This window comes from Taudactylus pleione, unplaced genomic scaffold, assembly GCF_031769625.1.
Source record: "Taudactylus pleione unplaced genomic scaffold, aTauple2 ptg000834l, whole genome shotgun sequence".
Lineage (NCBI taxonomy): Eukaryota > Metazoa > Chordata > Amphibia > Anura > Myobatrachidae > Taudactylus > Taudactylus pleione.
In genome coordinates, this window is record NW_028285236.1 from 409,415 (window position 1) to 421,470 (window position 12,056).

Here is a 12,056-nt window from a genome sequence, read left to right on the forward strand (position 1 = left end):
CAACTCCCTCCTCGTCAATTTCCTCCTTAGTCAGGATCGGAAGTAGTCCTGCAGGCCATGTCACTGGCATGACTGACTCTCCTATCCGGGATTCCTCTGGAGGATCCTGCATTGCTACGCCTACTGCTGCCGCTGCTGCTGTTGCTGCTGCTGGGAGTCGTTCATCATCCCAGAGAGGAAGTAGGAACACCACTACTTTTACTAAACAATTGACCCTCCAACAGTCCTTAGCGAGGAGGATGAAGTACGACAGCAGTCATCCTGAAGCAAAACGTATAACTGAGGCCTTGACTGCTATGTTGGTGTTAGACGTGCGTCCGGTATCCGCCATTAGTGCAGTGGGATTTAGACAATTGATGGAGGTAGTGTGTCCCCGGTTCCAAATCCCGTCTAGATTCCACTTCACTAGGCAGGCGATACCGAGACTGTACAGAAACGTCAGAAAAAGTGTCCTCAGTGTCCTGAAAAATGCCGTTGTACACAATGTCCACTTAACCACGGACATGTGGACAAGTGGAACAGGGCAGACTAAGGACTATATGACTGTGACAGCCCACTGGGTAGATGTATCACCTTACGCAGCAACAGCAGCAGCGTCACCAGTAGCAGCATCTCAGAAACGCCAGCTCGTTACAAGGCAGGCTACGCTGTGTATCACCGGTTTCAGTAAGAGGCACACCGCCGACAACCTCTTAGAGAAACTGAGGGAAATCATCGCCCAGTGGCTTACCCCACTTAGACTCTCCTGGGGATTTGTGATATCTGACAACGCCACCAATATTGTGCGGGCATTACATCTGGGCAAATTCCAGCACGTCCCATGTTTTGCTCACACAATAAACTTGGTGGTGCAGAATTTTCTGAAAAGCGACAGGGGCGTGCAGGAGACGCTTTGGGTGGCCCGAAAAATTTCTGGCCACTTTCGCCATTCAGCGACTGCGTGCCGAAGACTGGAGCGCCAGCAAACACTCTTGAACCTGCCCCGCCATCACCTGAAGCAAGAGGTTGTGACGCGGTGGAACTCAACCCTCTATATGCTTCAGAGGATGGAGGAGCAGCAAAAGGCCATACAAGCCTATACATCCACCTATGACATAGGCAAAGGAGGGGGTATGCACCTGACTCAAGCGCAGTGGAGAATGATTTCCGTGTTGTGCAAGGTTCTCCAGCCCTTCGAACTTGCCACACGTGAAGTCAGTTCAGACACAGCCAGCTTGAGTCAGGTCATTCCCCTCATCAGGCTTTTGCAGAAGCAGCTGGAGAAAGTGAAGGAGGAGCTAAGACGGAGCGATTCCGCTCGGCATGTGGGACTTGTGGATGAAGCCCTTCATTCGCTTTGCCAGGATTCCAGGGTGGTCAATCTGTTGAAATCAGACCACTACATTTTGGCCACCGTGCTTGATCCTAGGTTTAAAGCCTATGTGGTGTCTCTCTTTCCGGCCAACACAAGCCTGCAGAGGTGCAAAGACCTGCTGGTGAACACACTGTCAGCTGAAGCGGAACGTGACACGTCAACGGCTCCTTCTTCATTTTCTCCCGCAACTGGGGCTGCCAGGAAAAAACTTAGGTATCCTAAGCAACCCGCTGGCGGTGATGCAGGGCAGGCAGGACCAAGTTTGGACATCTGGTCCGGACTGAAGGACCTGGCAACAATTTCTGACATGTCTACTGTCACTGCATATGATACTGTCACCATTGACAGAATGGTGGAGGATTACATCGGTGACAGCATCCAAGTAGGCATGTCAGACAGTCCATACCTGTACTGGCAGGAAAAAGAGGCAATTTGGAGGCCCCTGTACAAGCTGGCTCTATTTTACCTGAGTTGCCCCCCCTCCAGTGTGTACTCCGAAAGAGTGTTTAGTGCAGCCGGGAACCTTGTCAGCGAAAGGCGTAGGAGGTTGCTTCCACAGAATGTGGAGAAGATGATGTTCATCAAAATGAATTATCAGCTCTTCCAGGGAGACCAGCCTCCAGAAGGTACAGAGGGACCTGTGGTGGTGGATTCAAGTGGGGACGAGTTAATACTTTGTGAGGATGAGGATGTACACACTGAAGAGGGTGAGGAATCGGTGGATGAGGAGGATGAGGATGACATCTTGCCTCCGTAGAGCCAGTTTGTGCAGGGACACATTAATTGCCAGCTTGTTTTGTGGGGGCCCAAACGAACCAATCATTTCAGCCACAGTTGTGTGGCAGACCCTGGCGCTGAAATGATTGATTTGTTAAAGTGTGCATGTCCTGTTTATACAACATAAGGGTGGGTGGGAGGGCCCAAGGACAATTCCATCTTGCACTTCTTTTTTTTCTTTGCATTATGTACAGTTTGGGGCCTAGTTTTTCTAACTGCCATCCTGTCTGCCACTGCAGTGTCACTCCTAGATGGGTCACGTGTTTGTGCCGCCCACTCGTGTCGCTTAGCATAGTCATCCAGCTACCTCGGTGCAACCTTTTGGACATGAAAACACTATTGTGAGGTGTGAGGTGTTCAGAATAGACTGGAAATGAGTGGAAATTAAGGTTATTGAGGTTAATAATAGCATAGGAGCAGAGAAACCAACAAATTCTGTGATTTTAGCTGTTTTTATGCTTTTTAAAAAAAAAATACAGATCCAAAACACAAAACCCAGAACCCAAAACACGGAAGGGTGGTTTTGGCAAAACCAATCCAGATCCAAAACACGAAGAAAGATCCAGATCCAAAACCAAAACACAAAACACGAAAAGTGGCCGGTGCACACCCCTACTTTATACTGACTGGCATGCTTTATACTGACTGCAGCTTTATACTGACTGCAGCTTTATACCGACTGCAGCTTTATACCGACTGGAGCTTTATACCGACTGCAGCTTTATGCTGACTGCAGCTTTATGCCGACTGCAGCTTTATGCTGACTGGCATGCTTTATGCTGACTGCAGCTTTATACTGACTGGCATGCTTTATACTGACTGCAGCTTTATACCGACTGGAGCTTTATACCGACTGGAGCTTTATGCCGACTGCAGCTTTATGCCGACTGCAGCTTTTTGCCGACTTCAGCTTTATACCGACTGCAGCTTTATGCCGACTGCAGCTTTATACCGAATGTAGCTTTATACTGACTGCAGCTTTATACTGACTGCAGGTGGCATTTAAAATTTTCACCTGCAAACTTCCGGGAAGCAGAAGTTTGCAAAGGTGGCTGCTTTGTAAATAAAGCCCTTCATGTGCCTGGATCAGGGGCTGTGCATTTGTTTCATATTTTCTAATTAAATATTAGAATTTTATTATGTAAATTTATATATAGTGACTGGAGCTGCTCAGACTGATTAGGCTTTGACTATTGGGGGTATATTTATCAAAGTTCGATTTTATATTTGAATTAGCTCACCTGAATTTGAAACAAATCGAAAGTAGATATCACTGTCATAATCCCACATTTACAAAATTTCAATGTGGTTTCGATTTTGACTTTGATTTCTTGTTCAGGTTTGGAAGTCCATGTCAAAATTGAACATAAAATCGAGCACAAAATCGAACACAAAATCCCCAATATAGTAGACCTGCTTCATGCTGGCAATTTTAGTGAATTACACAGAAACATGCACAGATCAGTGAGATCTGATCATGCTTCTCTGTGAAAAAAACTATTAAAAGTATCCCCCCCCCCTAATTGAACAACCAGCACCAGGCTTTTCTGAAGTGGTCCTGGTTGTGAAAATGTGGAGGAAAAAAAAGGTAGGATTCCCCAGTATTTTCATTGAGCCAGTCCTGGTTATGGAAATACAGGGGACTAAATGAGTAGGGGTCTCCCGTCTCTTCTAAAACCAGCACCGGATTTTTTCTAGCAAGGGTGTAATGCCGCAGCCGGGGTACCCTTTCATTGGGTCCCCCGACCAAAGCATTATCACCTGACCGCTAGTCAGCCCAGGCAAGGGATCCCTGGGGAGCGGGAGGGGTACCCCATGACCAGGGCACCCCAGGCCTGTGCTGATAGCCCAGAGATATCCCTGGCATCCTTTTCCGGTGGGTGCTTGGTTGATTGTGTAAAAAATTAGAGTAATACTGTCTGTTACAGTAGAACTATTATTATTATTATTATTATTATTATTATTATCCTTTATGTATATGGTGCCACAAAGGTTCCGCAGCACCTTACACAGTACATAAATGAGCACACAAGAAAAACAGTTAATAGTAATACAAAACAATGTAGGACAAGGACATGGTTTATAAACATAGCTGCATAACACAAGCAGGAGGACATGAGTAACCAGGTGTTAGGTGCCGTTGTGGGGAGTTAGGAGTAAATTATACTATAAGTAGGGGGAGGAGAAGCACGTGAGGGACGAGGGCCCTGCTCGAGAGAGTTTACATTCTAAAGGGGAAGGGCAGACAGACAGGGACGACACAGATGGGGTAGATAGTGAGGAAGGAGCATGGAGCAGTGGGTTAGGATTAGAGATGTGCGCCGACCCCCGTGTTTTGGTTTTGGATCTGGATCTCCCCTGGTTTTGGATCTGGAGAGGTTTTGCCAAAACCTCACCTCCGTGTTTTGTTTTCGTGTTTTTGTTTTGGTTTTGGATCTGGGACCAGGATGTGTGCTTTCCAAAAATAAATAAACAAATGACTTAAACAATGCTTTGCAAATCTTCTATAAACTGGCATTGCCGAACCTGTAGAGGGACATAAAAAAAACATAGTTAGTTCAAACTGCCGTTGTTCCCACTGTCCACTTAACCATATGAGATATATTGTGAACAAGCGGAACTGAGCAGCAAATGCAACATTTCTGACCTAAGGTTTAAGTATTACGTTGTGCGGCTGCGCCCTGCCTGATTGCTGCCATTTTTTTTCATCCCAGAAGGGGACCAGGAAACGTGCTTTCCAAAAATAAATCTTCTGTTCTGTAACAGAATTTTTCCAACCTGTAAAGGGACATTAAAAAAAACAGAGTTAGTTAGTGGCCTTCAAATTGCCATTGTTCCCACTGTCCACTTATTCTTGGATTGGAGCAACCATGGAGACTGAATTAGTGTCATACCTTGAGGAGGCTGCAAACTTGGTGTCATGTTATGAGTTGACCATATGGAGAATGTTGCTGTTAAGGGATCTGGCTGGTTATACCAGTAGACACATTAATTATAGTTTTGTTATTCTGGGATTCCATCTCCTGAAGGGTGTTTACCAACAGACAGAGACTACCTACCTATCAGCTCACGCATAGACAGTTCCTGAGGAACAGAGCTCTGTTCTCTGGACGGAAGCCAAATAGGTGGGAGCCCCTGATCCAAGTCCAACATTTGAAGCTCTTATTCTTTCCACATCATCTATGATAGAAGAAAAAATGTCATTGGGGACATCTAGCTCCTCTTTCTGTGCTCTGCTTACCCTTTTTGGACAGTAAGTCCAGCATGAATGGTTTGGAAGAAGGCCTAGCAACAGATGGGGATGGTCATTATCAGGACCTGGTCCCCCAAGTGGCTGTAGTCTGGGAGGTATTGGTTGGCATGCAGGCAGCAGAATAACAAATGCCTCCATGTTGTCTGTGCTTACTATTCTGTATTTCAGTTTGCCATTCAGGTAGGAATAAACTAGTGGGCTACAGAACACAGTAACAGAATCACTGGATGTCTTAGTGCATTCAGGCCAAATATGATCCATGAATTCCCAGACAGATTCTGGACAGATGAATCATTTGCTTGTAAAATAATCTTTGGCTATCTATAACACCCACCTTTGCCAGGAATTACCAGACACTTTGAAGGCTGTAACTTTGAACTGCTTTATAGAAAACATGTGAATGAAACCTTTCCATACTGCAGAACATGATGGAGAAATCCCTTGAAGTTCAGCACCTAGAGCATCTTTTTTCATGCTCTCTGAGGAATCTCCTGACTGTGAAGAAAGATTCTCCACACTGTAGTCTTCCATTGTGACTTTTTATCAGTGATTTCAATGTTGTTCACTGATTGAGATCCATCTCATCTGAGGGTTGTGTTTTCCCCATGCAAATGAGACAATTCACATCCAGAAGGTGACTCTTATGTTTAGCCTTGTTGTCAGTCTCTCTTTTGGCAGAATTAGGCTTTAGTTTTTTACAAATATTATATATATAGGCTTTTGTTTTTTAGAGCATATAACTTTATAAGCTGTTAGAATAACATTTCTGCTATATTTAAGATTAAAACAAAATAAAGTTTTTGTAACCCAATAACTTAAAAAAAAAGTTTTCATTGCAATATTCATGCAGCCCCGTGCCAGACAGCAGCACACCACCCCTGCACAGCTATGCCGATGACAGGTGTGGCTGACAAACACATAAAAAAATTGTTTATTTATTATTTTGGGCAGCAGCCCCTCGACAGACAGGAGGACAGCACCCCTGTGCAGCTGCGCCGATGACAGTGACAGCCAGGTGTAAAATTGATAATAAATTAATTAAAAAACAATTCATTGGTTGCAGCCTCTGGCTATTAATTGATAATAAATTAATTAAAAAACAATTCATTGGTTGCAGCCCCTGGCTGTTAAATTGATCATAAATTAATCAAAAAACAACTCATTGGTTGCAGCCCCTGGCTGTTAAATTGATCATAAATTAATTTAAAAAAATCATTGGCTCCTAAACCAACCATAACATTAATTTAAATTGTCAGGCAGCAATGCCCCAATCAGCACGTAATGGAATGGAAAAAGGTGCAAGATGGAATAGTCCTTGGGCCCTCCCACCCACCCTTATGTTGTATACGCAACAGGACAGTTTAACAAACCAATCATTTCAGCAACAAGGACTGCCAATTATGGCTGAAATTATTGCTTTGTTTGGACCCTCATAAAACAAGTTGCCAATGTGTTTTGGACATGGAAAAGAAAATAATCCCATATACACTCTGGCTTTACATTACAAGTTGTCATCATCCTCATCCTCGTCCTCCCCATCAGTGTGTACATCCTCTTCTTCACACAATATCAATTCACCCCCGCTGGATTCCACCATAGGCGCCTCTGTCATTTTTTGATGTAATTGTTGGTCGAGGTCTTCCTCATGGAATTTGTAATTCATTTTGATGAACATCATCTTTTCCACATTTTGAGGAAGTAACCTCCTATGCCGATCACTGACAAGGTTGCAAGCTGCACTGAAAACTCTTTTGGATTACACACTGGAGGGTGGGCAACTTAAGTAATGCATAGCCAATTTGTGTATGGGACTCCAAATTCCCTCTTTTTCCTGCCAGTACTGAAAGGGACTGTCTGACATGTCTATTAGGATGTTATCTCTGAAATAGTCCTCCACCATTCTGTGAATGGAGACCAAATCACACATAGTCATGGTAGAAGACATGTCACTAGTAGGCAGTTCTCTCAGGCCCGACCAGATGTCATTTTTTGGTGACTGATCTGCATGAACAGCAGGTATTCTGTAAGGAAAATGTAATTTTTTCCTGGCAGCTGTTGAAACTGAAGAAGGAGATGAAGGCGTTTCACATGTGGCTGCAGCTGACAATTTTTTGACCAACAGCTCTTTGCATAGTTTTAGATTTTGGTCTTTTGGAAAAAAACTCAAAAGGTAGGACTTAAACCTAGGATCCAAAATGGTGGCCAAAATATATTTTTCAGATTTCAATAGATTGACGACTCTTGGATCCTGGTGAAGTGAATCAAGGGCTTGATCCACCAGTCCGACATACTTTGCGCAATCACTCCATTTCAGCATCTCATTCAGTTTCTCCAGTTGTTTTTGCAAAAGTCTGATGAGGGGAATGACCTGACTCAAGCTGGCAGTGTCTGAACTAACTTCACGTGTGGCAAGTTCAAAGGGTTTGAGAACCTTGCACAACACAGAAATTATTCTCCACTGCACTTGAGGTAGGTGCATTCCCCCTCCACGGCCTATGTCATAGTCGACTGTATAGGCCTGGATGGCCTTTTGCTGTTCCTCCATCGGCTGAAGCATATAGAGGGTAGAATTCCACCTAGTTACTACCTCTTGCTTCAGCTGATGGAAGGGCAAATTTAACTGTACCTGCTGGTCATGCAATCTTCGACAAGCAGTCGCCGAATGTCTAAAATGTCCGGATATTTTGCGTGCCACCGAGAGCATCTTCTGCACGCCCCTGTCATTTTTTTAAAAATGTTGTACCACCAAATTAATTGTGTGAGCAAAACATGAGACATGTTGGAATTCGCCCAGATGTAATGCTCTCACAATATTGGTGGCATTGTCCGAAATCACAAATCCCGAGGAGAGTCCAAGTGGGGTAAGCATTTAGCAATGATTTCCCTGAGTTTTTCTAAGAGGTTCTCAGCGGTATGCCTCTTAGTGAAACCAGTTATACAAAGAGTAGCCTGCCTCTGTATCAGCTGTCTTTTGGGAGATGTTGCTGCTGCTTTTGCTGTTGTAGGCAATACACCTACCCGATGGGCTGTCACAGTCATGTAATCCTTAGATTGCCCTGTCCCACTTGTCCACATATCAGTTGTCAAGTGGACAGTGGGTACAATGGCATTTCTGAGGACATTAATAAGGTTTTTTTTAATGTCCTTGAACAGATTTGGAATTGCTTTTCTAGCAAAGTGGAATCTAGAAGGGATCTGGTGGCGAGGACACAGGACCTGAATTAACTGTAAAAAACACACTGCAGTAATGGCGGATACTGGACACACATCTAATACCAGCATAGCTGTTATGGCGTCAGTAATCCGCTGTGCAACTGTGTGATTGCTGTCATACTTGTTTGCCCTTGCAAACGATTGTTTAACAGTTAATTGCTGTTTGGAGGATATACTACAAGTAGTCTTCCTCCTGGTCCCCTTCTGGGATGAAGATCAACTGACAGCAACAGCAGCAGTAGCAGCAGCAACAGGCGTAGTCATCAAGCATCCTTCTGAGGAATCACGGATAGGAGAGGAGTCAATCATGTTTGGAATACCAACATTGGATACAGCAGGAATACTCCCGATGACGAATGAGGATGTTGATGATCAAAGGTGCTTGGATCTCACAGAGAGGGAGCAGGTAGGTGACACTGGACTTGTTGTTACGTTTTGAGTTTTGGAACTTGGCAACGTACACTTTGATATTTGATGAATGCGCTCCAAGTGACGTAACAAGGAGGAGGTTCCTAGGTGGTTTAGGTCCCTCCCTCTACTCACTCTTGCATGGCAATGGGCACATATGGCTTGACAACTGTTGTCCGGATCGGGATGGAAATAATTCCACACGTGAGAAGTAGATTTTTTTGTCTTTTGTCCCGGCATGACAACAATGGGCTTTGGCTTTTTCAAACCATGGGTAACAGCTGTTGCTTTACTTACACAAAGGACATCCTCGGCATCAACATCCTCATCACCATCACCAACATCTTCGTCATCAATATCCTCATCATCCTTAGTGCCTTCATCCACCAAAATAGCCTCCTCCAGCATTCTCAATAACTACGTGTGCAAGATGTTGACTGCCCTTCCTCACATTTACAGAGGGCACACAAATGTTCGAACTTGGAGGATCCTCCAGTACACTAGTATTTAGGTCGGGCTCACACATGGCAACCACGGACACACTTGCACTCTCCTCGGGGATTTCACATTTTTAATTGGACCACCACCACTACTACTACAAGCAGAAGGGCTATCAGAATCAGCAGTCTTCTTCATAAAGTAAGAAGGCCAAGGCCTTATCCTTTCCTTGCCACTTCGTGTAGTGAATGGCATATTGCCAATTTTTTGTTTATCTAAAGTCAAATATCCTTTTAATTTTTTTTTTATTAATTTCAGTAAAACCTGCTTTACCATATCGATGGCATGACATAAGCCCTGGGGCATGGGCCTTCCTAGAGGTTGAGGAAGTTGACGGCCTTGCACTGCTGCTGGCAGCTACAACTTGTGGTTCTTGGCCTTGCTCTCCTGTCATGTGACAGCCCACCATATTTTTTCTGCAGTCTAGAAGCAGTGTCACAATCACCAATAGTGTAGCCAAGGTGCAGTTACAAATTAACACACGTGCAGTCGTGCGCACACACAAAAATATTAGAAAAAACGACAAATGATGATTTATATTTTTTGTCAGCTCCAGAAGAACTTGGCCCCAGAGGAACGATTGATCATGACTGGAGTCTGTCAGCACAAGGTTGCAACTTGCATTACTTTCTGGATCTTGTCCACTACTACGGTTAAGCCGAAAACCCACCCACACAAACAAGAAAAAAATATGACACTTTAATTGTTTTTTTTTTATTGAACACGGCTATAGTCGCTGTATCTTGTGCGCTAATGTAGTTAAGCCTATCACCCACGCACACATAGAAGAAAAAAATATATAAGACAGTGACACTTGTATTGTTTTTTTTTTTATTGAACACAACTGTACTGTAGTCACTGGATCTTCTGGATTGTTTTTTTCTTTAAGATCGACTGGAGTCGGGCAGCACAAGGTTGCAAGTGCAATGTGCATTGCTGGCTGGCTCTTGTGCGCTGCTGTGGTTAAGCCTAACATGCATGCACACACACAGAAAAATATAAAAACATAAAAAGACACTTTTTTTTTTACTTTTTTTTTTTGGAGTCCAGAACTTGGGCCCAGAGATGGACACAGCAGACAGCACAGTGACCAGAGACCAGAATGGATCAGCACAGACAGCACAGTGATATTGATTAGTGACAGCACCGTGACCAGAGATCAGAATGGATCAGCAGACAGTACAATGACAGTGACAGCACCGTGAGTAGAGAGCAGAATGGATCAGCAGTCACCAGTCCACGACACAGCAGATAGCACCAGTACCTCTCCCAGCCCTACACTGCCCACCATCCTTATTCACTTTACACAGCCGGAGTGGAAATGGCGTCTGTCACATGGTCCCTTATATACTACATTGATCATAGAGATGAAAGCTCGCGAACAGCAAGATTTCCATCTCTATGGTTTTGCCTCAGTTTCGAGAACCGAGTAAGGTGGGAACCTCCGAGCCTGCTTGCATTCGACTCGGTTATGCTAAATTCAGGTGGCCTCGGTTCTCTGAGAACCAAACCCGCTCATGTCTAGTTAGGATATATGCCGCAGAATGTGTATCTCATCTATCTCTATGACAGAAAATAGATTTTGATTATGTGTTATTTACATGAGAGATATATATAATAAAGTTGTAGCACTTTAATTATTGTGTGTTACATTTTAGCATCTAAATACATCCTGATAAAAGATGGATATATTATGGGTCTGTCCTGCCATCCTAATACAGTAGTGACTACTTTAATCCCAGCTGCTGGGTGCTATGCCATGCTCCTAGAGGTCCTAGCAAGCCTCCCCGCATGCTGGTACTGTACTTGGAGAACCACAAGTATTATTTACAAGTTACATGATGTAATTCCACTATAACATAGCAACAAATGCTGCATTGTTCTGCTGCACCCTTAGACGGAATGCAACGTGTCTTTGCACATTACTATGTCATTGTGTGTTTTCTTTTCTTTCATCTCATGAATAGCATTTTTTTATGTTGTTTGTAGCTGTGATTCCGAGGTTTTATTGCTACCCTGTATATTAGAGTGGATTTCCATTTTATATATAAATGACAGTAATATTATACATGTACAGTTCATTACTGTTTGTAGATGTGTCTTTGACAGCAGCGCTGTGACATTTTCGTTTTTATGCTTTTTGTGGTTGGCTGTCCAACAATCACAGCAGCTCGAGTCAAAGTTTCATTATTTACTGAAGTTAATCTAACAACACATTTGTAGTAAGATCAACACCAGGGGGTATATTTACTAAAGGTTTATTTTTTTTTTGGTCGATGTTTGTTAGATTTTTTGGCAATTTTTGGTAAATTTTGTGGTTTATGGTATAAATCACACATTTAGTTAGAGATGATTTACAAAAATAGATGTCATATCATCTGTTAGTAAATGTGTGATTTGGACTCTGAAACACAAAATCGACCAAATATCGACCAATATAGACATTTATTATATATACCTCCCAGGACCTTGGTTGTTTCCTTCCCTTATTTATTCAGTAGCCATTTGTTACTGCTAACATAGTGACGTTCATTTGACTTCAATACTTTACAG